At 40.1% G+C, this 26,388-nt stretch overlaps 1 protein-coding gene across 2 annotated transcripts in view; it reads left to right on the top strand.

Moving 5' to 3' along the window:
* LOC114701075 (type-1A angiotensin II receptor) overlaps positions 1-26,388 on the top strand; it is a 52,207-nt gene that overhangs the window by 6,528 nt on the left and 19,291 nt on the right. For both annotated transcript variants that reach the window (XM_028881019.2, XM_028881023.2), the window contains one exon: positions 1,805-1,884. The gene's annotated coding sequence lies outside the window, so the exon portion shown is untranslated. The remainder of the gene's footprint in view (positions 1-1,804; positions 1,885-26,388) is intronic.

Here is a 26,388-nt window from a genome sequence, read left to right as displayed (position 1 = left end):
TTATTAATGCCAGAAAATTCATAAAGCAGAACTACAACAAAAAGATCAATAAAAATGTACAACAGATCTGGAAAGCCCTAGAGGGTTACTAACTCAAGATTCATTCTTTCTATCTTTGTGTGTGTGTGTATTCTAAATTTCCGTAGTGAGTCTCTGCTAGTTGAACATTTCCACTTGGTGTTTGCCGTGGGCCTTCTCTTACTTTCCCCATAATTCACTCTGACTTCCTGCCTTAGCCACCACGGCTAACACTCTGAAGAGTGCCACCGTAAAACTGATGATTTCCTTAATTTTCTTCCTTAGGTGTAGTCTTACAGAAAGCCCACAGCTTTTATGTCATCTTTGTATTTTATGTGAAAAATCTTCTTATGAAAATGTCTTTGATAATGACAGTAATACCCCAAATCCTTCTGTTATGATACTATAACTAAGATGATCTTCATATTGGGTTTTCTGTGTCACCTGCATGCAGTCCCTCTAGGTAACTGAGCAGCTTAAAACAATCTTTGTAGAATCTTCCAAATCCATAATAGAAACTATCAGTGAATCTAGGTACCTAAAAATAAATAAATAAATGAATAAATAAATAAATAAATGGCTAGATAATAAGCAGCATAATAAACAAATTCCAGAGTTAAACTGCAAATCTGTGAGAGTTGTTTGCTACACATGACATGTAAAATATTAGCTTTTATAACTAACATTCACCCTTTAATATGAGAAACTATGAATGGCTAAGTAAAATAGTAGAAAAACTCCTAAAATTTACAAGTTGTGAAATTCAGTTTCATCCACAGGTACTGAAATGTCAATCCAAACCACACATAAAGAAGATTTTTATGTAAACCTAGATTTTTGGCATCAGACTTTTATTACAAACTTTGTAAGTGGTATTTTATAAATATCCATCAAAACGTTAATAAATATACAAACAGTTTAGTTCAATAATTCTATTTTGGATTTGTGCTATTGATAATGTTCACTAAGTATAAATATGTCTGTGTATGAATATGAGCATTGAAATGTTTTATAGCAGCCAAAAGGGAAGCTGGATAAGAGATTTAAGGTCGTAAGAACAGGCTGGTCAAACAAATTATCAGTGAATAACATTGCTTTATGTGTGCTGTCAAAGGATGTTCTGTGTAGAAATATGGCTAAATAAAATGAACAGATTAATGACAGCAGTGAGAAGAGAAGAAAAATCTTAGTTAAGAGAGCATGAATGTGCACAACTGTGTGCATGTATGTATACTTTGAGTTCTAGAGGGATAAAGAAGAAAAGTATCTATCTCTGGGAAGTAAACTCAGAGACAAAATTAGAGTAAGATATTTACATTATTGTGTAGCAACATTTATATGACATGTGGGTCTTAAATGACAAAGTCAAATAGAAAACAGTCTTTAAAATGAGATTTTCAAAATATGGTATAATAACACTTGCATAAACCTCATAATAAAAAGAGAATATTTAGCAAAGTTTAACTGAAGATTCATAGATAAAAGCCCAATCCATTGTCATAGTTTGCATCTAAGAGTATGTCTTCAGAGCCAATTTCACCAAGTCTGGTCCTTCTTGCTAAGTGTCTGTAAAAACACTGGGAAGGATTGTTGATCATCATCAGGAAGAAGATAGGATACAAGACAGCCTAACTCCATATTAGGGAAAATACGTTCTCAGTGTGAAAAACGGATGGCTTCATTTTTCTCCTCAAATAGTCTTAATATGTAGTATTAACAATTATTTAATTAAAAAAATGAAAATATGACCACCTTTGTGAATCACTTTAATATTTTTCTCTTTCAGACTTAACATAAGATAGATTGGTAGGAAATGGCTGGCACTTTATCTGGATAAATCACTGCAACCCTGGAAGTCATCACCAGGTAAGGGTCTCATATCTACAAAATTGTATCTGTCGGTAGTCAGTGGTGGGAAAAGTAGGGAAGGGTAAAATTCCACCTTTATTCTATTTGCTTGATACATGGCTTAAGAATGTGTTTCCTGTAACGTCAAATACAAACACTATCATAGTAACCAGGTATGATATGATGACAGAAAACCATGTGGGACATCTGCGGACCTTCGGCGAAGGGCCCTCCAGCCTTTGGTGGCTGCCCTGTGCTGCATTCTCCTTGTGCCAGGGGTGAAAAGGCTAGCCAGGAAATGACTGTGGTCTCATCAGCGTCCAGGTTTGGTATGCATTTACTCACTGTCAGGAGTCTAAGGAATAAGACCTTAAAATTAGACCTGCTCACTTTCAGAATGCCAGTATGTTTCAGAGTCTCCCCTTGCAAACCTCTCCCCTACTCTAATGATAATGCGGGGTAATATTAGTCAGGGACAGAGGTCCTGTAAACCCCGTGAGAGACACTGAGTCACAGGGTAGGACACTCCCTTGGAGAGTAACACAGTAGTCTGAGACTGTTTTGGAGATCCTCTTCTGTAGTGGACCTGATACTTTTCATGAAGGGAGTACTTCATTAACTCAACTAGTAGGAAAGGGAAACTTCTGCAGCTTCCCTGTTCTATTTAGAGGGATTAAAAAGCCGTGAGTGCCACTGGGAACACACTGTGATTCCATTTTGCTAAAGCAGACGCTAGATGGGTGCTAGGTGGGCACACAAATGTTACAAGTGACTTTGTTCTTTTTCTCGCTGGCCCGTAGGAGAATCTTTCTGGAAGGCACCCCAGGGTGGTAGTGTGAGGAAACTATTTAGGACTACTTTAATCTTGAAGATAAAAATAGTCACATTCTACAGAGTTGTCACTGCGTATCTTTGGAGTTTGTGGTGTGTGTGTGTGTGTGTGTGTGTGTGTGTGTGTGTGTGTGAAGATAAACTTAGGAGTCTGGGCAATGCATGTTATGAAATTTAAAAAGTCAGCTTTGGAAACAAGTGCAATAAACTATATCAAATACTTCTTCCAGTTTGAAAGATAGTAAGACAATACACAGGTTTGTTCAGTACTGGGGACTGAACCCTCATACATGATGTGCTACTGCGACACATCTCAGCCTTTAAAAAAACAAACAAAACAAAACAAAAGAACTTGAAACTTTTATTTTGAGACCAAGTATTAATTCCTGAGTTACTCAGGCAAACTTTGTGTTTTTGATTCTCCTGTGTCAGCTTTCGTCCCAAGAACTGAGGCTTATGGGACTACAACCCCAGGCCCAGGTGACATGATGTATTTTTAAGAGTTCGTGTGCTGGTTGGGTTTTTTGTCCACTTCACTTAAACCTAGACTTAAACCTGGGAAGAGGGGCTATTAACTGAGAAAATGCCTCCATAACACTGGCATGTAGGCAAGTCTGCAGGACATTTTCTTAATTAGTGATTGTGGGAGGGCTGAGCCAACTGTGGCCAGTGTCCTGGGGGTGGTGGTCCTGGGTTCTATAAGAAAGCAGGCTGAGCAAGTCATGAGCAGCAGGCCAGTAAGCCGCACCCCTCCATGGCCTCTGCATCAGCTCCTACCTCCAGGTTCGTGCCTTGAGTCCCTACCTTGATTTCCCAGGATGATGGACTGGCTACAAACTGAGAGAGGGAAGAAACTCTTTCCTCCTGAAGTTGTTTTTGGCCACGGTGTGTTAGCACCACGATAGAAACCCTGACTCCGACAGCACTGGAGAGGAAGGAGCTCACTCTCTGTCATTTCCCATCAGCCCCAGGTGGAAGAAGCCAGGCAGCCAATCCAGAGTGCTCCTTCCGGAAGAGGTTCTAGTCGTGACTCTGACTCCCTTCCCAACATGTCCAAAGACATCCCATTCCCGACATTCACATTTGCAAGAAAACTTCTCAAATAACTATGATACCTTGCTTAAGAATAGCAAACACAGAAGATACATTATACATTTCTTTTTCGAACATTTCAGTTTAAGGCAAACAGAACCAACATTCTTCACTCTAAGGAGCCATTTTTGTTGCTTCTAAAGAGCTGATGGTCTTCCAATCCTCTTAACTAGCAACAGTGCCCTGGTTTCCTGCCAACTAGACCCAAATGCCCCATTTCCAGCTGTAGGCACTATGCTGAAATACAGACGGTGTTTGTTTACAGAAGGACCTTGTGAACTCGGTAATATCCCTTTAAAATTTTTTTACCAACTTACAACTAAGGAACTCTGATCTCTTATTGATTGAAATGTGTAAACAGCATTTTAGAGTTTGTTTTACAGGTCCAAAGTGTTTATGGTAAAACCAACGTTTACAAGTAGGGAAGCCTGACTAGTACATTTAAAAGAATAGAAAGCAGCTTAGTGACACAAAAATCTGTGGACATGCACTGTCCAATAACAACAGCCATTGGCCAGGTGTGGTTCCTGAGATTTAAATATAAATTAATTTGACTACAGAAAGTAGAAATTTGGTCTCTTAGTTCCTACTAAGCACCTCAACTGTTTAGTGGACATGTAGTTGATGGACTACACAGATGTAGAAAGTTCCAGTTCTCACAGACAGTTCTATTTGACAGGCTGTGATAAACACAGTTTTAAGCAAGGCTGTGGACATTCATTGCTAGTTAAAGGGATGTTTTATGTTCGTCTTTTAAGTTGTGAATTTTAAAGCATTTTGATATTCAAATTTTCTTAGTTCCCATTGTGTGGGATGCAGCTATCACAGGCCTCTTTATGCATGTCCTGTTAGTTTTTATACTTGAATATTTAATATATTAGTCTAGTTTTATATTTTTAATTTCTTTAAAGGTTTTGAGTAGGTACCTACCTCACCTCTTGAGCTAAGGACTAACATGTGGATGTGACAGTTGGCTTATTTACCTACATCCTCATCATACTTTCTGTAACGTCTTAATTTTCTCGCAGTAAGAGATGTGTCTCATTTGTTTTAACATAAACCTTATTGATGTGTTTTGTTAATAAAGAATTTGATGAGCCAAACAAAACCAGTTACAGAATACTTGTGTTCTTGACATCTCTAGTTTTATTTGACTTACACATGTCACATATAGTAGTAATTTGATTTTATTTGTAATGGATACAATGAATCCCTGGTATAACATGTTCTTGAAGTTCTTGTTCCTTCTGTTTCTACATGTTCCATGAACATAATGTCAGTCTTAAACACATTCCAGCCATTATCCTTAGCAATGCAGTTACATTTATATCCTGGAATAACACAATTGCACAAGACCAAACATTAAAAACAAAATTGCCTTTACTGTCGAAGCTCAGGATTTGAAGGCAGCTGTCAACCTATCTTTGAGAAAGGGATGTCACACCTGCCTGTCTTCCAATTACACGTTCAATGATGTCACTTTTCAACCACAGCACAAGTAATAGAAGCCTGGATCCACCTTAGACTTTTAAAATACAAATTCCAGAGTGTTTCCAATGGGGGGAAATTTTAGCCAGTGTGTGTCTCGTGTGTGTGTGTGTGTGTGTGTGTGTGTGTGTGTGTGTATTTAAATAAACTAAAATGTAATTTGGTTTATAAAGTAAATTATGTAATAGTGAGTTTATCAATGGTAACTTGATTACCTTGTTAACTAGTATGGCTAATGGAACTCTGCCCATGGACATACTGCTTTACATTTGTTAAGGGCAATGCTGTAACATCTTAAATTTTTGTATTTCATCTTTTTTTCCCTCTGGTTCTGTAGAGTTACCATCAATATAATATAAAATAATATAATATATATCCAAGAGAAAGTATTTTTGCAATTTTTCTAAGTGATTCATTCTATCAATTAAAATTCTTAAGCTAAAAAGAAAAATTAACCTCATGGGAAACTTTTATTCAATATATGTAATTAGTTTTCATTAATTTTATTAATGCAAGGTTGCAAGTCAGGTTTACAGTAGTCTAATGCTAAAGATTGAAGAGGGGTTGAATCTTTACAAGAAGATGCCATTTAGTTGGGAAGCAAACACGATCAGATTGGAGCAGTTGAGTATTGTTGTCTTGATGTGGAGTCAGGCATATACTTAGGCTGGATTATATACTGAGAACAGGTAAGAAAAACAATATGGCTTCACAAATGTCGTCTTGGATCTATTGACCATTGGCGGTTGAAGGTAGCCTTTGAAGACAATCAGGTTTCAATTAAACAGGGCTGCTATAAATTCTTTTGTCAAAACTGAATTATTTTACAGTGGGACAGTAACAGTGGGAGAGTCTGTTGATTCTCCTACTTGTCACAGGCCCCACCGTCCTTGGCACCCATGCTCCACACATTTACTCAACTGTCTAAGTCCCTGTGGTCTTTCAGTTTTCAACCATCATGGTAGAAGATAGTCACCAAGCAGGTATGAGGTAACTGTAAAGTTCCTTTCCTCTATGAAGTTAGAGTATCAAGTAAATGTCACGGCACAGTGCATCCTGACTGAAGTGATGGCACACACATGGTGCCCTGATTTGGGTGTGTACTGTGCAGTAGATTCTGCCATTCAGTCAGCTGGTACTTTTGAACACCTGCATGCTTGTTAGCGTGAAGCACAAAGGTGTGAACAAAGATGAAAGGCCTAGCACCTGGGTCTAGGACAATGTCTCATTTGCTTCTGTGTAAGCATGAGGACATGAGTTTGGGTCCCCCAAACCCACAGGAAAGCTCTAATGGTAGGTGGAGATGGACAGGAGAGTCACTGGAGCTTGTAGTCTAGTCCACCCAACCAAAATGATGAGCTCCAGGTTCAGTGAGATACCCTGTCTCAAAAAACAGGATGGAGAGTCAAGGAGGAAGACACTCAAGTTGACCTCTGATCTACACACACACACACACACACACACACACACACACACACACACACACACACACGAGTGTAGCTACACACATGCACATGTACACCTACGTTACACACATATGTATACATATACTTACACTACACACACATGCACACATATACTTACACTACACACACATGCACATATATTCCTACCCTACACACAAGCACATGCACACAAAAAGAAAATTTAAAAATGTCCTCATACAAATTAGAGTGGATGGAGAGAAAAATCAATTGAGTAAAATATATTAGGTGTTGAATGGCATGAAGAATGAGAATCCTTCGTGGGAGTAGTAGGCAGAGGATGCTGCAGTTTTAAAGTGGTGTTCAGAGAAACCCTTGATCAGAAAAGAACTGTGTGGACATTTGAAGGAAGATTGCTACAGGCAGAGGCTTTGAAAACCATGAGGGAACATTTGTAGCCTTAGAAATGTCAGAGACAGCCGGGCGGTGGTGGCGCACGCCTTTAATCCTAGCACTTGGGAGGCAGAGCCAGGTGGATCTCTGTGAGTTCGAGGCCAGCCTGGGCTACCAAGTTAGCTCCAGGAAAGGCGCAAAGCTACGCAGAGAAACCCTGTCTCGAAAAACCAAAAAAAAAAAAAAAAAAAAAAAAAAAAAAGAAATGTCAGAGACAGAGGGTCTGACATGTGGCATGCAGCTCTGGAAGGTGTGAATTGGCAGAAACTAGAGGCACGTTTAGAATGGATCTAGGAAAGGCAACTGATAGAATTTTAAAGCTTAAATTGTTGTAAACTGAAAATATTTTGATATACCATAAATCATTTTCCCAATTAAGGATTTTAAGTAGAAACCAGGTCCACAACTCTGTCCTTATTGACTTGGCCTCTGATAGTGACTATAACTGTTAGAAACCCACATGGTTAAAATCCATTCCCTCTGGACACCTAACTTCTGTGTTTTGTGCTTTTGTATACTTCATGTATACTTTGCTTGCAGATGTGATCTTTAATCCTGTTTCTGGGGCTGAAAACACAATTTTTCAAACACTAGAGAGTTAAAAGTCATTGTTAACAGTAAAATATCTGCCTTCTCAGACACAATGTGCTTAAGTCCTGGGATATTACCAAATTCAAAATATTTTCAAGGACTTTTTTATTTCATTTAATTTACTTTATCTTCAAGCTCAATAAGAAAATTCAAAATATGTATGTATGCATTATGTGTCTGTGCCCATCCATCCCCATATAAGAAGGAATAAAAGTATTTAATGGAAAAATCAAATCTACTCACTTTGAAATTATACAGGTGACTTGAGAACAAAAAACTCTGATGTCGTTTATTTTTTGATTGGTGTTGTGTTTCATAATCTTCATGCCTTCCCCTCTCTGCTATCATTCAAGACTTCTAATGAGGGCTAGGGAGCAAATGTATTTAGCAATCTGTGTTTAAAGGATGGAAACAAGAACATGAAGATTAACGGTATCATTCTTGTTAATTTGATTTTCTACAGCTTAAGTAAAGGTCTTTGTTACTATTTCTAGCAAATGGGCCTGAGGAGAAAACACATATGTGGTGTCATGCCTCTCCCAGGAGCCTGCTGACGTACGGGCTTGAGCTAGAGAATTCCTCAATAGTAGAAAATGATAAGAAAAGGAAAACTCCCTTCACTGAAAGAAGTAATAACAGCTCAATGATTGGGTATTCTGGGATCTAAGAGATTTTGAAAGTAGTATGATTTCTGATAAAAATAAGAAAACTAGTTCCAGTAGTATTACTTTTCAAATAATATTTCCCTTAATGTTTTTGTGAAGTAAGTACCTTTAAAGTAGTTCTAAACCAAAAATTAAATATGATTATTAGGAAACAGTTTAATAGAAAATTATACCATTTAAAAAGCCTATTTCATAATATGTATTCTTCCCACTAAAATGATAGGAAACTATGATTTTGATGGTCCCTTATAAATGATAACTTATTTTATTTGGTGTGCATACATTTCTGAGCCTTGGACAGTCATTTGGACAACTTTCAAACAACTAATATCCACATATTCATAGCTTTTTATTATTTTACTTTTGAGACAGAGCCTTGTTATATAGCTCAGGCTAATTTAGAACTCTTTGCCCTCCCTCAGGGATTATGAGTGTGCACCATATTCCCAGAGACCAGAATGTCCTTAAGAACTGGGTCACATTGTGCACTTAACCATTGTACAGCAGTGGCTGTATCTTATAAAAATATCGTTCCAGTAAATTAAACCAGAGATCCAGCTTGTCTACGTCAGGGAGAGGGTAGAATGGCATTCAGCAGGGTCCATGCCCCCTTTCACAGCTTTCTGCCCCAAGCCCTGATTCCCCTCTCTAGAAGGGAATTAGTGCCCTCTACCTTCTCCCTTAACCTCCCAATGGAATCGAGCTTAACTGGTCTCACAGAACTTTAGGCTGCGCTAGAGATAAGCTTGTGCTGATGTCAAAAAGATGTGGTAATCAGTTCTAGCCTCTTGATGTGTGGCTTCTAAACTGAAATATGAGCCCCAAAGAATATCTGTGGTAGAATCCCAGGCTAGTAAGTACTCAAATCCCAGTCGATCATTGATAGATAGGCAAAGATTTGCTTCCCAATATCACTCCTGTTATGAACACAAAAGGCAGCCATATTTGGAAGCAGCACACTTGAGAACATACAATACATAACCTCAAATGAGTTCTTCCTTTCTCAAATAAAAACATGAAAGCCTTGTTCATATTGTTCTCAACTTCTCTGCCAGGTCCTGGGTGCTGTTGCTGACTTCAGGAGACAAACACCTCTTTTGTAACTCCAGCATGTCCTTTCAAATTGCTCATAAAACTGCCCAAGTCTAGCCCCTCTCCTCCGAATTAAACCTTTCTAGTTATATATCAGCATCTGGTCATGGTTCTCCTCAAAGCTCACTGCAAAATAAGGCATTTCTAATTGCTCAGGGATGACCAGGCAAACTAAGAGGATGCCTGTAATTTTACCACCATTCCATCCAAAATTAGAAGCTTTAAATTCCATCACCATGGGCTTCTTGTCTGGAAATACAACACCCGTGCCATACCTCCCCAATGAAAAGAGAAAACAAACAAACAAAAACCAACAGCATTTGAGAATTACAACTCTCAGTGACAACCTATGCAATAGTGAAAGGATTAACACAGTGCCTAAGAACGCTAATAATTTTTCTTTCAGTTTATTGAATTTGAACAGATTTTTAACCTCACTCTTTTCTCTGCCAACTGTTCCAAAAATGGTTTGTGTCTAGTTGATTCTTACTTCTCTTAAAAAAAATGATTTTTTTCTTTTATGTGCATTGATGTTTTGGCTGCATGTATGTCTGTGTGAGGGAGTCAGATCCCCTGGAAGTGGAGTTATAGACAGTTGTGAACTGCCATGTAGAACCTGGGAATTGAACCTGGGTCCTCTGGATGAGCAGCCAACGCTCTTAACTGCTGAACCATCTCTCCAGCTGATAATTACTTTCTATCCATTATTTTGTCTAGTAGAGCCACAAACATAAATTGTCATCCAATCAGATAAAAGAGATATTTAAAAGAATTTAAATGTTATAGTCTTCTCATTTCAAAATAAAAACTAAGGATTAAAATATTGCCAGTCCAGGAATGACTCATCTTTAAAATTCTCTCAACTTGTGATCCAGTTTTAAAAGTGAAGATGGTAGGGTGCTATGGGATGTTCTCTATGCTGAGAATGTGTTGCTTTGATTGATTGATAAAATGCTGATTGGCCAGTAGCCAGGTAGGAGTATAGGATAGACGGGACAAAGGAGAGTTATGGGGAGTGGAAGGCTGAGGCAGGAAGCCCCTGCCAGCTGCTGTGATGAGAAGCAACATGTTAAGATACTGGTAAGCCACAAGCCATGTGGCAACTTAGAGATTAATAGAAATGGGTTAATTTAAGATATAAGAACAGCTAGCAAGAAACCTGAGCCGTTAGGCCATACAGTTTATAAATAATCTAAGTCTCTGTGTGTTTGCTTGGGTCTGAGGGCTGCAGGAACCGGGCAGGAGCAGGATAACTTCAGCTACAGTTGGGTGAGCAGCTGGTACTAAGGAGTGATTGTGTCTTTCACTTCACCATACTTTGAGGTCACCATGTTATTGATAATATATTATATTGCTACTTAATAAATGATAACAGAAAGAATCAGAAAATAACAGTGAACATTATTAAGTGGACACTCCCTGATAACTAGACAATGTGTCCACCACTTCATTTTATTTTTTTTTAAATCTGACAACAGTTTTTAAAATGTATAGTCTGATTTCTCTTACTGTGTCTACTTTTTGACAGCAGCTGAGCGTGTGGTACACATTGTTAAACAATGTCAGAGCCAGGATCCAAATCTGGGACTCAGTCCAATAGCTTGTGTCTTTGTTAAGGTTTATATTACTGTGAAGAGATGCCATGACCATGACAACTCTTATAAAGGAAAACATTTAATTGCAGTGGCTTACAGTTCCAGTTTTTAGTCCATTTTTATCATGGCAGAACATGGCAGCATACAGGCAGACATGGTGCTGGAGAAGGAGCTGAGAGTTCTACATCTTCATCCACAGGCAACAGGAAGTGAACTGTGTCACTGGGTATAGCTTGAGCATAGGAGACCTCAAAGCCCACCCCCACAGTGACACACTTCCTCCAACAAGGCCACACCCAGTCCAAGGCCACACCCACTCCAACAAAGCCACACCTCCCAATAGTGCCACTCCCTATGAGCTTATGGGAGCCAATTACATTCAAACTACCACAGCTAGCTTCCAACCACTTCTCTCCCAAGCCACAAACCACCAAATATGCAGCACCTAAGATCTTGCTGATATTTTTCACTGCTACTGTTGACAGCATTTTTTTCATACAAGTGAACATTGTGCTAATATCTAATTACAGTTTCCACTGATACCATGTCAAGTATATACTAACATTTGAATGATAGAGTGAGAGGCTCTAGAAAGTGTGTTCAGTGTAAAGCAGGTACTATGCCACATTTCAGTGAGGAAAATTATCATTAACTTATATGCCACCAACCATAGGTCCAAGTGCAAAAGAAAACTAAGAAACACTTACCCACTTTAAATAATGTATTCTGTAGGACAGATTGTTGCACTGTGAATCAGTTTCTTTGGCTGTAGAGCTGGTCATTTGGGATGTGTAGAAATTGCTAAAATTATTCTTGAATTCTAGCTTAGAGATCTATATAAAACATTAGGCAATTTGTCTGATGATATATAGAAGACACTTTAAAAATATTTTATTTTAAATTATGTTTATGTGCACACACACACACACACACACACACACACACACACACACAAGTGTATGTGTCCCTGAAAGCCAGAAGAAGGTGTCAGATACCCTAGGGTTGAATTTACAGTTAGTTTCTAGGCATCCTTCATGAATTCTACAACCATACTCAGGTCCTCAGTTAATAATAGCTCTATGCATATTTCTACTTCATAGATTATTGAAAATGATTATCTGCTTAAATTGAGGTACAAATGAAAAAATATTTTTATTGCTGCAAAACTACATAGACTCTGTTGTTTGTTCCATATCCTGTGCTTCTGTACCCTCTCTGAGATATTTTGCATAAATTCAATGTCCTTTGGGTTCTGGGTGGAGGCATGTTGTTGATTGACCTGTGAGCCCTGTAGCAGCAGGTGTCATGGTGAAGAACGCGGCAATCTATTAGCAAGAGGGCCCCAAACCAAAGCAATGGGCTCTGCTTAGACAGGAGAAGAGGCCTCATGTGACTCTGCCAAGGAGAACAAAGATTCTGTGAATGTAGCCACTTGTGTGTGGATATGAGTGTATGTGTCCATTGTTATGTGTGTGCACGTGCAGGTGGAGGTCAGAAATCTCTCTTACTAGCTCTTCACCTGAGGTTTTCAAGCAGGGTCTTTCACTGAGCCTGGAAATCAGCAATTTGGCTAGACTGGATGGCCTGTAAGCTCCTCTTGTCTCCATCTGTAGACAAATTTCTAAACGGTCTTATTAAATAAGAAACACAGAGCCAAATATAGGGGTGAAAGCTTAGAGATCAGGGAAATAGTGAGAGCCACCAGCTAACCTTAGCTCACCATGCTGCTGTAGCTTCTCAAGAGAGCTACTTCCTGTCTATATAGGCTTTTATTACCTTGCTGTTCTGCCCTCTCATTGGCTCTTAGCCTAGCTACCTCACTTCCTTGTTATTGCTTGTCTATACAGACCTCCAGATCTCTATGGTTGGTACTGGGATTAAAGGCGTGTGTCACCATGCTTGACTGTTCCTTAGTGTGTCCTTGAACACACAGAGACCCTGCCTGCCACGTGATCGGATTAAGGGCATATGCCTACCACTGCCTGACTTTTGTGTTAATGGCTTGCTATTCCTCTGATCTCCAGGCAAACTTCATTTATTAACATACAAATAAAGTATCACCACATTTCATCACAAATAAAATATCACCACATCCATCTTCCCAGTCCACCACCACACCAGCTTCTACATTGGTGCTATGGATCCAAACTCATGTCCTTGTGTAACATATTAGTTACTTTTCTGTTGCTGTGATAAAACACCATGACCAAAGGCAACTTTAGGAAGAGAGTTTATTTTGGCTTATGGTTTTAGAGTTAAGAGTTCATTATGTCAGCAAGGCATGGCAGCAATCAGCAGGCTTGGGTGTAGAGACAGGAAGCTGAGGGCTTAACATTCAAATGCAAGCATGAAGTAGAGAGAGCATACTGAAGTAGGGAGGCTTCTCAATCTCATAGCCTGCCCCTAGTGACGAACTTCCTTCAGCAAGGCTCTACCACCTAGACCTCCTCAAACAGTGTCACCTACTGGATACTGAATGTTCAGATATCTGAGACTGTGGCGAGCATTCCTCACTTAAACCACTACAAAGAGTAATCTCCACACTAAATGAGCCGTCTTCCAGCTCTGTGGTCCTTTTGGAAAAAATTCACTATGAACTGTTATTCATTTGCATAACCATATAGATTATGACATATTTCCCATATAGACCTGCATTGGCAATCATTGCAGTATTACCCTACTGCAAAGGTGGGAAATGAGTCCAAGGCTTAGAGGTTCTTCCAAGACCAAATAGCAGGCTTAGGACTCACTCTTAGACATCTTCTTCCAGACAAAGTGGAGCAGCAGGGACCAGAGTTACAGCCACTCCGGAAACAAGGCAACATCTGGACACACTGGTAAAACTGGTTTTCAAGACAGTGGTCCTTATAGGACAGAGAACCATAGTCCTGAGGGATCCCAGGGAAGCAAATAAAGAGTTCCCTAAGATGGCCTAAGTTTGTTGACTGTCTGTGTTTCAAGGATGGACAATCCTTGCCTGGGAAGGCAAATCCAGGCAAAGTCTTTCTAAATTAAAGAGCTTGAATTAAGAAAAGCCAAAGAGGCTTGAGTCCACAAGATAATCTTAGAAAGGGACAGCTATACCGAGAACAGGCCTTAGGATTGCCCAAGGGCCATTTTGTGTTTCATTGCATGTAAATGAGTAAGTTTCTAAAGCGGTCTGAAGAAATAAGTTCTAGAGACCGCTTCCCTTTTCCTTCCCAGAGTGTCACCAGATGCCCATAAATGGTGGGATGTCCTTTTCTCGATGGTGGGAACGGCAGCTGCTGTCTGCAGAAAGCTGCTCCCATACTTACCACTGCTCTGATTACATCCTACAAAATTTAAAAACTAGACCCCAAAGAGTTAAACCGTGTGTATCCCAAATGCTTCATAGAACAAACCCAGGGTATTACTACTTTCTTATAGAAGAATGCCCAATTCCCAACAAAGTCAACTCACTGTTTAACACTCAGCAGGAAACTGCCAGGCATGCAAAGAAACAGGAAACTGGAATCAACAGAAAGAAAAATAGTCCACGGAGACAGACCCATCAATGACGCCTGCAATGGAATTACTGCACAAGGACGTTAAATGGTTATTGTTATAACTGTATTCCATTCAAGAACCTGGATGAAAGCCTGGGCATTTTAAACAGAGGCTAGGCAAATGTAAATGATTGACATTATGCTTCTGGAGATGAAAAAACACCATGTCTGAGGGGACTTTCGATGCTCTGATCAGGATCCTCTCAGTGTCCTTACCGTGGTCTATAGTTTTCTGTCCTAGAGGCTGTTTGATCCCTCTTGGACCAAACTTTCTTTTCAGGATAGTGTTAGCCACGATATTTAGCTCTAGCTCATACAGACCCTCTTGCCTGGTCCTGGCTCACAGAGCAGCTTCCATCACCTTCCAAAGGGCTGGCATTCCTTCACACCAGATTGACACTCCACAACAAAGTAGCCATCAACAGGGGTTTTTGTTGTTGTTGCTGTTTTTGTATTTTTTTTAACTGAGTCAAGGTTTCTTTGTATAACAACAGTCCTGGCTGTCCTGGAACTCGATCTACAGACCAGGCTGGCCTCAAAGTCACAGAGATCTGACTGCCTCTGCCTCCCGAGTTCTGATTAAAGACTTGCACCACTACCATCTGGCCCATCAACAATTTTCAACATGGTACCTTCTGAGTCAGCTGGAAGAAAGTTAACATGCCCAGATGACCATTTTTTGCCTGGGATGTCCATTTTACTATGGAAACTCTGTTTGGAGAGAGACTAAAACACCTGCTCTTTATACAGAATACAATTTACCCAGAGGTCAGAACTTTTGCAGAGTCCAACCAATCCCATTCAAGATACCATGCATAAAAACATGAACTGCCCTCTTTCAGCTTCCAAGCAGTTAACCAAAATATACGTGTTATTCTTTAATGGAATTAAAAATTGCTCCTGACTTAAACTATATTTTTCTAATAAAGCAGAAAAAAAAAAACCCAACTGATGTGTTAAGGAAGTTTTATGTAAGCTAGATTGACAAGCGGTGTGATTGCTCATCCAGTCAGAAAGGTGACATATCCATCCTTATCTCGTGGGATTCTTCATTCAAATCTGCATAATCAATAAAATGAACTTAGGAAATCAGCTGGCATTGAAATTACAATGTACCCTTGTCACACGAATGTTTAGGTCATTTTCTGCTTGCAATGTACACCTCAGAAACACCTGGAAAAAAACAAACAAACAAACAAACAAAAAAACACCCCAAACCAAATATTTCTGGCTCTCAGTAAGATATTTCAAATGTAATCTTCTTATCAGCTATATAACAGGGGGCAATAAATCAATGTGGCATCAGTCTGTTTAACTTCAGGTGCTTAGGTGACATTCGTTTCACAGGTGTTAAAACAGGCACAAATATCCAGATACCGTGGATTCCGTGCTGTATTCACACACCTGAAGGTGGCGCGTCACTGAAAATCCAAACAACAGTGTCTTTTATAGTAGAAAATAAGTTTCCATGCAGAGCGGCAAGAGAGATGGCAGCGGAACGGGGCCCAGGCTGCCATCGGGGTGGTTCTCAGGCTGAGTCAGGCTTGTGCAGGACACATGCAGACAGGGCAGCCTGGCGGTCCGAGAGCCGCAGTGGACCGTCCATCACAGCACGCCTCCGTGGGCTTCCAGCAGCCTCCGTTTCCTGGATTTCTGTTGAACGCAGAAATGAGAGCAGTCTGTCTAGCAACCATAGGTATTTTTTTCTTCAAGTATTTAACATCACGTAGAAACATTGAATTGGTGTCTGTGACATCCTGCCAGGGCTTCAAGGCTGTTTTCTCACTTGTAAAATTAGGTGGTTGGCGGAGTCATCTGGCAGCTATGGGACCAGATCTGCTCTGTAAAAGAGCTCTGTCCAGTTCCACAGTGTTGTTTTTTCATTTGCTCCAGTGAAAATATTTCCAAATAAGACATCTCACGTAAAACTTGAAATTCCCAGCTTATCTTTAAAAATCGCCCTCCCATTCCCAATTCCCACAGTTGGCTGAAAAGTAAATCCCCTGTCTTCCTCCAAGACAGAGGTGGGCCTTTGCTTCCCATTTGCTTACCCCTTGCTCACTCCTTTCTGGCCCTGAAGTATGTGAGCATAGAAATCATGGCGCTCACAATTTCTAGGGATCATTCCAGAAACAAAATGGCAGGAATTTCTGATTTAAATTGTTTCAAGGGAAACAAAAGACTGAAGAATTGTTCAAATATTCTAAAGGCTTAAAATACACTTTTTGCTTAGATAATTAACAATCAAATCACCTCTGACAATTACCATAGTATTGTGCTTGTTTACAGAAACAAAAGGCATGTGTGTGTATGTATGTATGTATGTATGTATGTATGTATGTATGTTTCTCTAAAAAAAAAAAAAAGCAAGAAGTTTGACTTACAGATCTGCTTTTGCAGAAAATTCTATGACTTTTAAAGCCATATCCAAACAAGGCTGTTCTCCAAGCCTGGATCGACAGTTGGAGAGTTGGACTGTGTAAACAGAATATCTTTGGTTTGGTTACAATATGAAGCCAGACTATTTACCTAGAGTGGAGTGAAAGTTGAATGTTGCCTTGTGGGTACAAATGGTGCTGTTGGAATAGTCCAGCTTCTAAAACATAGTTTTTGTAAATTGGAACCTCTTCATATCAAGTTATCCAAAATTATTAGTAATTCTGACATTCTTACAAAATTCTAATGAAATTCATAACTCTGCCTGCCCTCTGATGAGCAAAATAAAAGATTCAGAGTTATTTGTCTTTCCACTATTTTACACAGTAATAAAGTAATACTGAAAATGTTACTATCACAACCGGTAGAGTATTGTGTAATTATTAAAAGGTGGAACCATGAAATCATGTTAAAGAACAACAATCACAAATGTTAAGCCAGATAACCCAAGAAAGAAGTCACGTGAATATAAGAGGCGCTGTAAGCAAATAGTTTTGGACTCTGAACACTGCATTTTTAAGGCCTTTTAAAAAACATACCTTTATATTATCTGAACACACTTTCCCCTCCTCCATTTCCTCCCAACTCCTCCTCACCTCCCTGCCCACCCAACTCCATGCCTCTCTCTCTCTCTCTCTCTCTCTCTCTCTCTCTCTCTCTCTCTCTCTCTCTCTCTCTCTCTCAAACAAATAAGAAACATGCAAAGACCCACAAAAACACAAAATCAGAAAACAAAACATGCAGACCAAAGACGAATAAAACAAGACAAACAACAACAAAAGCCCAAACAAAGAGACAGGAGTCAAAACGTCTACAAAACCACCACGGAGCTTGTTCTGCATTGGCCAACTACTCCTGGGCCCGGGGCAGACCCTGAAGTGTGGTTAATATACCCACTGAGACTCCATTGGCGAGAACTGCTGTTTCCTTTGGAAGGGGCTACAAAGTGCAGAAGACTTCTTGGTTAGGGGTGAGATCCTGTGTCTGCTTCCCCATCTCAGCACTGGGACCTGGTTGGGCTCAAACTTGTGCAGACCTTGAAGGGTGTTTTTGTCATTTAATTATCCAAGTATAAGTTGTCAGCCAAAGGTGTGTCTGCTGCTTAGTGAGATGGTTTTGTTCCCTTGATTTAATCTTGAAATCACCTACACTTCAAATGTTCATTGTTATTTTATTTTTGCAATTGACTCTTTACCTTGGCCTTATTGAGTGAGTACCATTATATAATCATATGATATTAGATTAAGGGAGCTTCTGGCATCATTTCAATTTCTTGGCTTAATTAAGAATGTGATGAAGTGAGTATGAAATGTAAAATATTATTGAATAGTTTAGTATAGGTGTAAGGAATAGGAATATATTGGGAATAATGGTAGTAATATATAATTATAGTGATTGTATATATAATGATATAATGATAGTAACCGTAGATAGCATTTGGTGGTAGCTGGAGAAATGGCTCAGTGGTTAAGAAGCACTTGTTGCCATTGCAGAGGACCCGTGTTTGGTTCCCAGCATCCACACGGTGACTCCCAATTGTCTGTAGCTCCAGCTGCTATGGCTCTGATGCTCTCTTCTGTCAATTCAGGCAGCAGACATTCCAGCAATGCACAGACACACTGACAGGCATAACATTCAGAAGCATAAAGCAGAATAAGTAAATCTTCTAAAAAATAGCATTTGAGTATGTAATATTACAACAAATTTCTCTTTCATTTCATTTAACCTTAATGTTAAGAGCACATGGTTGATTTTAATTTTATTTTAAACATAAGTCTATGAAAGCACAAAGAGGATAATTCCCCAATTACATGATTACTCAGAGATGTAGTGGGTATTTTAACCCTACCTAAACCTTTTGGGTTCGTTTGTTTTCAGTCAATAGACTCTTAATTAAATTAATATTTCTACATGTTGTACACAGATCTTAGTCTATAAGTGGGCTTTCCATTTCAGTGATGTACTGAACTTGTGTTTATTTTGGTCTAGTCTATCTACACTGAATATATGTATACACACATTATATTGCTTTTTTACTCAGCAATTCCAGTTTTATGTACTAAGATGCAGCAGCCACAGTCACCATACCTCTTTATTCCTAATTTTGGGTGCATCTCTCTGTCTGACTTCCTGTTCATTTCTGTACTTAGTGGGATTTTCCTCCATTTCTGTTTCATCCTTTGTTCAAGAGAGGCTGTTTTTATATTTAATGAAAAGACTTTGCAATTGATAGTGTATAATCTCCCAGGAATTGAATATCCTGACCTCAAATGCCTCATCAAAATGTTGCCTATTGACTTCAGCATACAGAGAACATCTGCGATAGGCAGTTCCTTGTTGTTTCTGTAGCGAGAAAACAGAGTTTTTAATAGGGTGGGATGAGGGTAAAATGTCCTCTGATTTAGCTGGCCTTTCAAACTTCCTGGTGCTTTTCTTCTTCAGCTAGTCTACAAGAAGTTTGAAGGAAATGTTTGAAGGCAATGAACTGTTAAAATTGTGGTCTCAGAATTTTGTTTACAGACGTTTGTTGATAACTACTGTTTAGAAAGTTTTTTTTTCTCAAATATTCATTAGTTGTGAAAACAATTAGTCTTATGTTCTGTTGGGTTAAAAAAAGCAACTTTGTAACGGGAAATCAACTCTTGCAGTCCTCATATGGTGTGTCATTTGTCCCTAGCTGTTTGTATCCTCTCTCCCCAACTTCTCCAGTTGGTTTAATTCTCTTGAGTGTTTCAGTGCATCCCTATTTAATGCCCCGCTCCACAGTGAAGAACTTAGAGTGAACGCAAAGCTCAATTTGTGTTCAAACATTTACAGTCAGTCTGGACCCTAAAGGGTGGGCGCACAGTGTTCTACTCAATGGCCCTCAAGTCCATCCACATCTATGGACATAATGCCACCAGAGGGCAGACTTTGACTTCCAGATTTGGTGGCTTCTGCCCTCTAGTGGAGACTTGTGGGCCACTTCAACAGGCCTCAGTTGTCTTCAACTTCTTGAGGGCCTCTTCAAATCCATGAGTCCTAGAAAATGCTTAGAGAGAGTATTTTCTAAAATGATCTCATGATCCGATGTTAGGCAATTCCCAGTCCTGAGCCAACTTGCACCCAACACTAGCTTGGGCTTTTGAAGGGTTACTCAACAGAATTGTGTCTTTTGTGAAATCTATGAGTATATAAATGCAGCATATAGTTAACTTATTGCTTTAAAGGTGAAAAACCATAAGTTATCAAAGTTAAAGAAAAGAAGTAATGAAGAAAAAGGAAATGAAATGAAAGGAAAGGAGAGAGCAGGGAGGGGAGGGAAAAGAAGGGATGGATTAGGGCTAGTCATTTGCAGCACTGTTGACTTCCGGTCCGGGTAGTTGTATATTAGGGTCCATCCCTTGTATTGTAAAATAATTAGCACTCTCGGTGGTCTCAATGCACTTTCTCCCATTGTTTTAAAAAATGAAATTTGTCCATATATTGTGTGGTTGAAGCGCACAATGGCCTCTGATTAAGAAGCTTTGGATCAGATGCCTCAGGAGTACAGTCATGTGACTGGGTATTAAGTTTAATTGGGCACTACTTGCTTGTTGCTTTGAGCTACTTATGTAGTTGACAAGATTAACTTGTCATTTCCCCCCCCCCTTGACACTGTAATCATCTCAAGGCAGCTATGTCTTCCTTTATTTGAGGTTCAAAGGACAGGAAGGTCACAGGATGCTTCCTTAGCATCCAGTGAACACCCAGTGCTCCAGAAGTAAACGTAAATGTTTGGCAGGCTCTCCCTGCAGATAAGTTCCCTGTCCACGCTGCTCAACGAGGAGGGTTGGACATGACAATCCAACGCTCTTAATTTGATTTGTAAGTTTCACTTGGTGTGTCGGAGATAAGCAGCAAAATTAATTGGGGAGAAAAAAAATAAACAAATGATCCCAAGTAGTCATTACATTCAGCTGGAACTGCTTCCTGCAAAGAAACTAGAGCATCGGGACCTTAGTCAAAAATATTTGTTTGTAAAAATTAGGATGTTGGGGCCGGAGAGATGGCTCAGCCATTAAAGACTACTCTCACAAGCAAACAAGAAAAAAATTAGAGAGTGGGGCTGTTCAGTGGTTCAGTGGGGGAATGACATTTGCCATCAAGCCTAATGACCTGAATTCTGTCCTTGGGGTCCACATGTATACTATGGTATGCGTGTCTCTGACAAAAATAGATTTAAAAAAATTTAAAAACTAGAAAGTTTTAGTTATTTCTATCAGCTCAGCTTCTTAGTTTCTTCTGATTTAAGGGAAATTATACTTTTCTATTTCTTCTATTGGGCTCCCCTAGTGGGCTGGGCTATCTGAAAGAGCAAGGGGTCTCTCACTACCTGGTGGAGACAGGGGAGGCCTGTAAGCTTGTTGCTATAGTGGAATTCCGGCAGCGTGGAGCCGATGCCGAGAGACACTGGTTTGGAGAGCTTTGTGGGTGGGAAATAAAAGCAGAAACCACTGGGTGAATGCAAGGGTGAGAAAGGGGGAATCCACGGTGGGAGAGTGGACAGAGAGGTGATGGTTGTGGCGTGTAGTGAATGTCCTGAGCGGCTGGTGCACTGTGCACCACCTGCTACCTCACTGACACAGCCCTCCTACACAGACAAGTTGGTTCTACTTTACAAACCAAGAGAGGAGTTTTAGTGACATTTAGAAGAGGAATGGATGATCAGGAGGCAAACTGGTGCATTAGTGCATGCCTTACTCTTGGATAGAGTTCCTGTTTGACTCCTGTTTGGACTGTACATGAATTCATGTACATGAATACTAGAAGTGTATTTTAATTTCAAGTTGATGTGTGACATCTGGTTACTCATTAATTGCAAATGAAGTTGTTACAGGAAGCCAAGGTCACCAACAGCAACCAGCTGACTTTAATTTTTGAGTGGCAGAGTGCTTTGCCTTTTATCCCACCCCTCTTGCCTCCCATCACAGGCTGTTTATTAGAAAGTGGAAGTGACCCAGTGTCGAAAGGAGCCGAGTGGCGAATAACAGCGGGTAGAACGAACTACGCGCTATTGTTTTAACTACAGTCAATGGTGTAGTATCTACTTTCTAAAAATTATATACAATTCAAGAGGAATCATCAAGGCTGGCAAAGGTGTCCAGCCGATGCATATTTTTATCAGTGTCTTTCAGCTCTTGGCTCCCAAGTCTAGCCCTTGTTGGTGCTGTAGTGTCTTTTGTTTCAAGTACTGTGTGCAGCACCCCAATCTCGCTGTTACAATTTGCTTGTAGTGGAAGTGATTAGTTATTTACATCATAGTATCAATTTAAGAACACCAACAGAAGTCCTGAAATAGGCCTGTCTGACCTTTGACTTCACAGCACTCCATAACAAAGTTCATTCTTGAGAACCACATGATTGAGTTCTTAAAATAACCTCAAGCTTTGAGTTAGTTTACAGGTTTGTATTTGACTGCATTCATAGCTGCCTGCATGCAGCCCACAAGCCCACAAGCCACAGGTCGGACAGGCCTGCTAGGACCGCCTAGCGTCTGACTTCCTGTTGCCAGTGGCATCATAAGTCAGAGTAGACATGTTGACCACTTTAGCATCATCCATCACAGACAGCATTGTCATCATTTTCCATTAGGTGAAAATTCCAACTCCTGAAACTTACAGAAGCTAATCATATCTGTAAGCCCAGCACTGGAAGAAAGGCTGAGCCAGTCTGTGCTACATGACTTTGAAGGTAGCCTGGGCTACAAGACAAGAGCCCCCAACCTCAAAAAATGTCAATTATAGTTGGTTGTATCCATCTCTCTTGTTTCCATCACCACATCCTTCCCACCCCCTGACCCAGTCTGCACTCTCCTACCTCGTCTTCTTAGGTAGAACTATCTGTTCTAGTTCCAATCGTGTCACAGAAGAGGACAGCCCAGTCTACACAATTTAGATAAATGTCAGATACCTGTGAGCAGATGGAAGAATTGTTTTAGGAGACAGTACTGTGCTAGGTGGTTCACCCCAGTCCTGAATGTAGGAGAGACACACAGAATTTCATAAGAAATTCTTCGTCTGGCTTCAGCAGTTTCTTAGGCTCCCATTTTTGGCGCTTGATAAAGGCCAAATGAAACTGCATCAGCGGACGGTGCCGCTGCTCACTGGACTTGGCTTGTCAGCCATGATTATCAGCATTAAGTCACAGCTCAGGTCCTTCAAACTGGATCCATGTGTTTTGGTTCTCATCATGGGCTCTTCCCATTTCCTTGTGCAACCCTGACCTGGTGAAATGTGCTGCTGAAGTGAGAAGTCTGGGAGTGGAGGAGGTGGGTGCTTGCACATACAGGCTTCCTTTCAAGCCAATCTTCCCGGTCCTTTCCTCCTACTCTCTGGAACTCACAAATGACTCTTCGTACTTAAAATGATAAGACTATTTCCCTGTTAACACCAGCATGGCAACGGGAGATTTTCAAAGTGTGTTGATTAGTCCTTATCACATATCTTTCATCCCAATTTTTCTTTACTATTTGAAATAAAGAGACAATAACATAAACAGTCAAGGGTTTGGGATAATGGGCTAAGAGGAGGAGCTTAGGGACATTTCTCAAAACTGAATTATGGGGCTTGGGAGATGGTCCAAGCATGAGGACCTGAGTTAGGATCCCCAGAACCCATGTAAAACTGAGCTGTGGGCACATGCCTGACACTTCAACCCTGGAGGGAGGGACAGACAGAACTGGGAGGGGGTGATATCCAGCCAGCTGAGTTAAAATGGGGACTACTATGTTTACAGAGAGACCCTGTCTCAAAAAATGACATCCCAGTGTCACCCTCTAGTTTCCCCCCCCCCACATCTGCATGGCAAGCTGACCAGTGAACACATGCACACATTCATGTACCACACACATATACACACACAACTGAGTTGTTGAAGCCATGGTTATTAAGTAGGGATTCTTAGAGTGGATAAAATTTTAATTGTAGCTTAGTCTCCCATCAGTAGGTTCTTACCTTAAATAGCTTCTGAGAAATAGAGGTATGAGGGTGATGTTTAAATGTCATCATCCAAGATTGAGAGGAATATCTGAATTTCCTCTCATAATCCTCATTGGGTTTAAACTATTTTAAGTAAGCAAGGGGAGGCTAATTAGTGATGATAGCGCATTTAGCTGCTCTCACCACAGTTGGTTGTAATTGATATGCAGGACTGAGAATGCTGAGTGTCCTGTGACCATTTCCCTGAGGTCAGACTACGGTAGATGATACTAATAGGAAAAGGGTTATAAACTGTTGTTACCACTTAGACATACCATATAGTCAGTCATTATTTAGCAGAGATTGGGTCTTAAATAATTTATATGCTTCAATATTTAAAGAAAAAATATTTTTTTAACTGAGGGAAGTAGTCACCCAGGAATTGCAAATGGAAGGGTAAACAAAATTATCTCCTGAAGGAAAAAGTTACATGAGGATTGCCATCTAAGAACATGGTTACCCCTTGTGCGTCTGTCTTAAAGTCAACTCTAGATATTTGCTTCTCAGTGTCAGGTGCTCTACCACACTACTGTAGTCATGGTTGCCAAGATGACCTGGGTGGAAGTGAAGCCTGGATAATTCAACAGAGGGCATGCTTATTACCCAATGCTTAAGTATGTCTGTAACTTGTAGTTAAGATGCAGGCAATGGTCTAATCATACACGGGAAGTCTCCTAGGTCATAACGCAGTCCAAGAGGTAAAGGAAAGGTGTGGTCAACAAAGGATTAACAGTGGATACATGGTTGAGGTAAAGTTCCAATGAATTTATCTGTCTGGAAATCAGGGCCACTAGACTCACACACTGAAGGCAATGGGAATTGTGTTTCATTGTTAATTAAGGCCAGAAACTAGAAAATTTAGCTTATTTGTGACCAAAGAATAGGTTTTCTGCCCCTTGTCTTAGTTAGGGTTTCTATTGCTAGAGTGAAACACCATGACCAAAAACCAAGTTGGGAAGGAAAGGTTTTATTTGACTTCCCTTCCATGTCACTGTTCATCATCAAGGGAAGTCTGGACAGGAACTCAATCAGGACAGGAACCAGGAGGCAGTAACCTGATGCAGAGGCCATGGAGGGGTGCTGCTTACTGACTTGCTCCACATGGCTTGCTCAGCCTGCTTTCTTATAGAACCAGAACCAGCCCAGGGGTGGCACCACCCACAATGGGCGAGGCCCTCCCCCATCAATCACTAATTAAGAAAATGCTCTACAGGTCCGCCCACAGCCTGATTGTCTGGAGGCATTTTCTCATTGAGGTTCCTTCCTCTTAGATGACTGTAGTTTGTATCAAGTTGTCATAAATGTAGTCAGTATCTAGCCTCCTTGAAGCTGAAAGGAGGCTATTTTGGTGAAAAGCTAGATGAGGGAGATGAGATACTAGAAACCCTGATACCGTGTATCCCGGAAAGCAGTTCTTTGGATTACATTCTGCTCTGACTAGAGTATTTAAGTTGGGTTGGAGAGATTACTCATCCATTAAAGGCTAGACTCACAACCAGAATGTCACTAGAACATTAGGTACCCCCAAACCAATCTAATTAAATTGTTCCATACAAGCTGCTTTATAAATGAGCTCATGGTCTAAAGAAGATCTCATAGTATCCTAATAGACAGGAAATGACCAAGCCATTATATTTTCAACATATTTCGAATGAGTAGGCCAGTATAAGTTCACAGTTTGGGACAACTCAGTAAACCATCTGATTCAAATAAACTATTTTTATTACATATTTTTATAACTCTTTTTTAAAAGATTTATGTTTTATTTATGTATACATCTGTGTGAGCATATGACACACATGTGCAGGTGTCCACGGGGGCCAGCCAGGGTGCTGTATCCCCTGGAGTTAAAGCTGCAGGAAGTTTGAGCTGTCTGGCCTGGGTGCTTGGATCTGAGCTCCTGGTTCTTGGAAAAGCAGGCAGCAGCTCTCAACTGCTGAGCTATCACTCCGGCCCCCTCTATTCTATAATTCTGACTTTGGAAAGCAATAATCTTCCTGTGTGTCCCTCCACCCTAGCAATGCTTTGGGGAACAACTCTTGCTGAGTATTTGCCATCAATGGCTTATAGAAATCAGCACTAAGAAATTTACAGTTTCTATTTAAAAATCCCCCCATACTTCTTTCTTAATATTCTATTTGATGGACTCTGCATTTCCCTTATTTCCTTAAGCACATTGAATGCTTGGTAAAAATCTACACTGAGTTGTGCCATGCTTTCCAGGTCCTCAGCTAGAAACTGTATCTGTTTTGGAATTTGTAAACTGTATCTTTCTTGGAATTTGCCTTCATTTAGGTTCTGTAATGTTTTCAGTTCAGCCCTGTGAAGGG

This window comes from Peromyscus leucopus, chromosome 5 (genome assembly GCF_004664715.2).
Source record: "Peromyscus leucopus breed LL Stock chromosome 5, UCI_PerLeu_2.1, whole genome shotgun sequence".
Lineage (NCBI taxonomy): Eukaryota > Metazoa > Chordata > Mammalia > Rodentia > Cricetidae > Peromyscus > Peromyscus leucopus.
The sequence above is the reverse complement of the archived record's forward strand: the minus strand, read 5'-3'. Positions and strand labels throughout refer to the sequence as shown.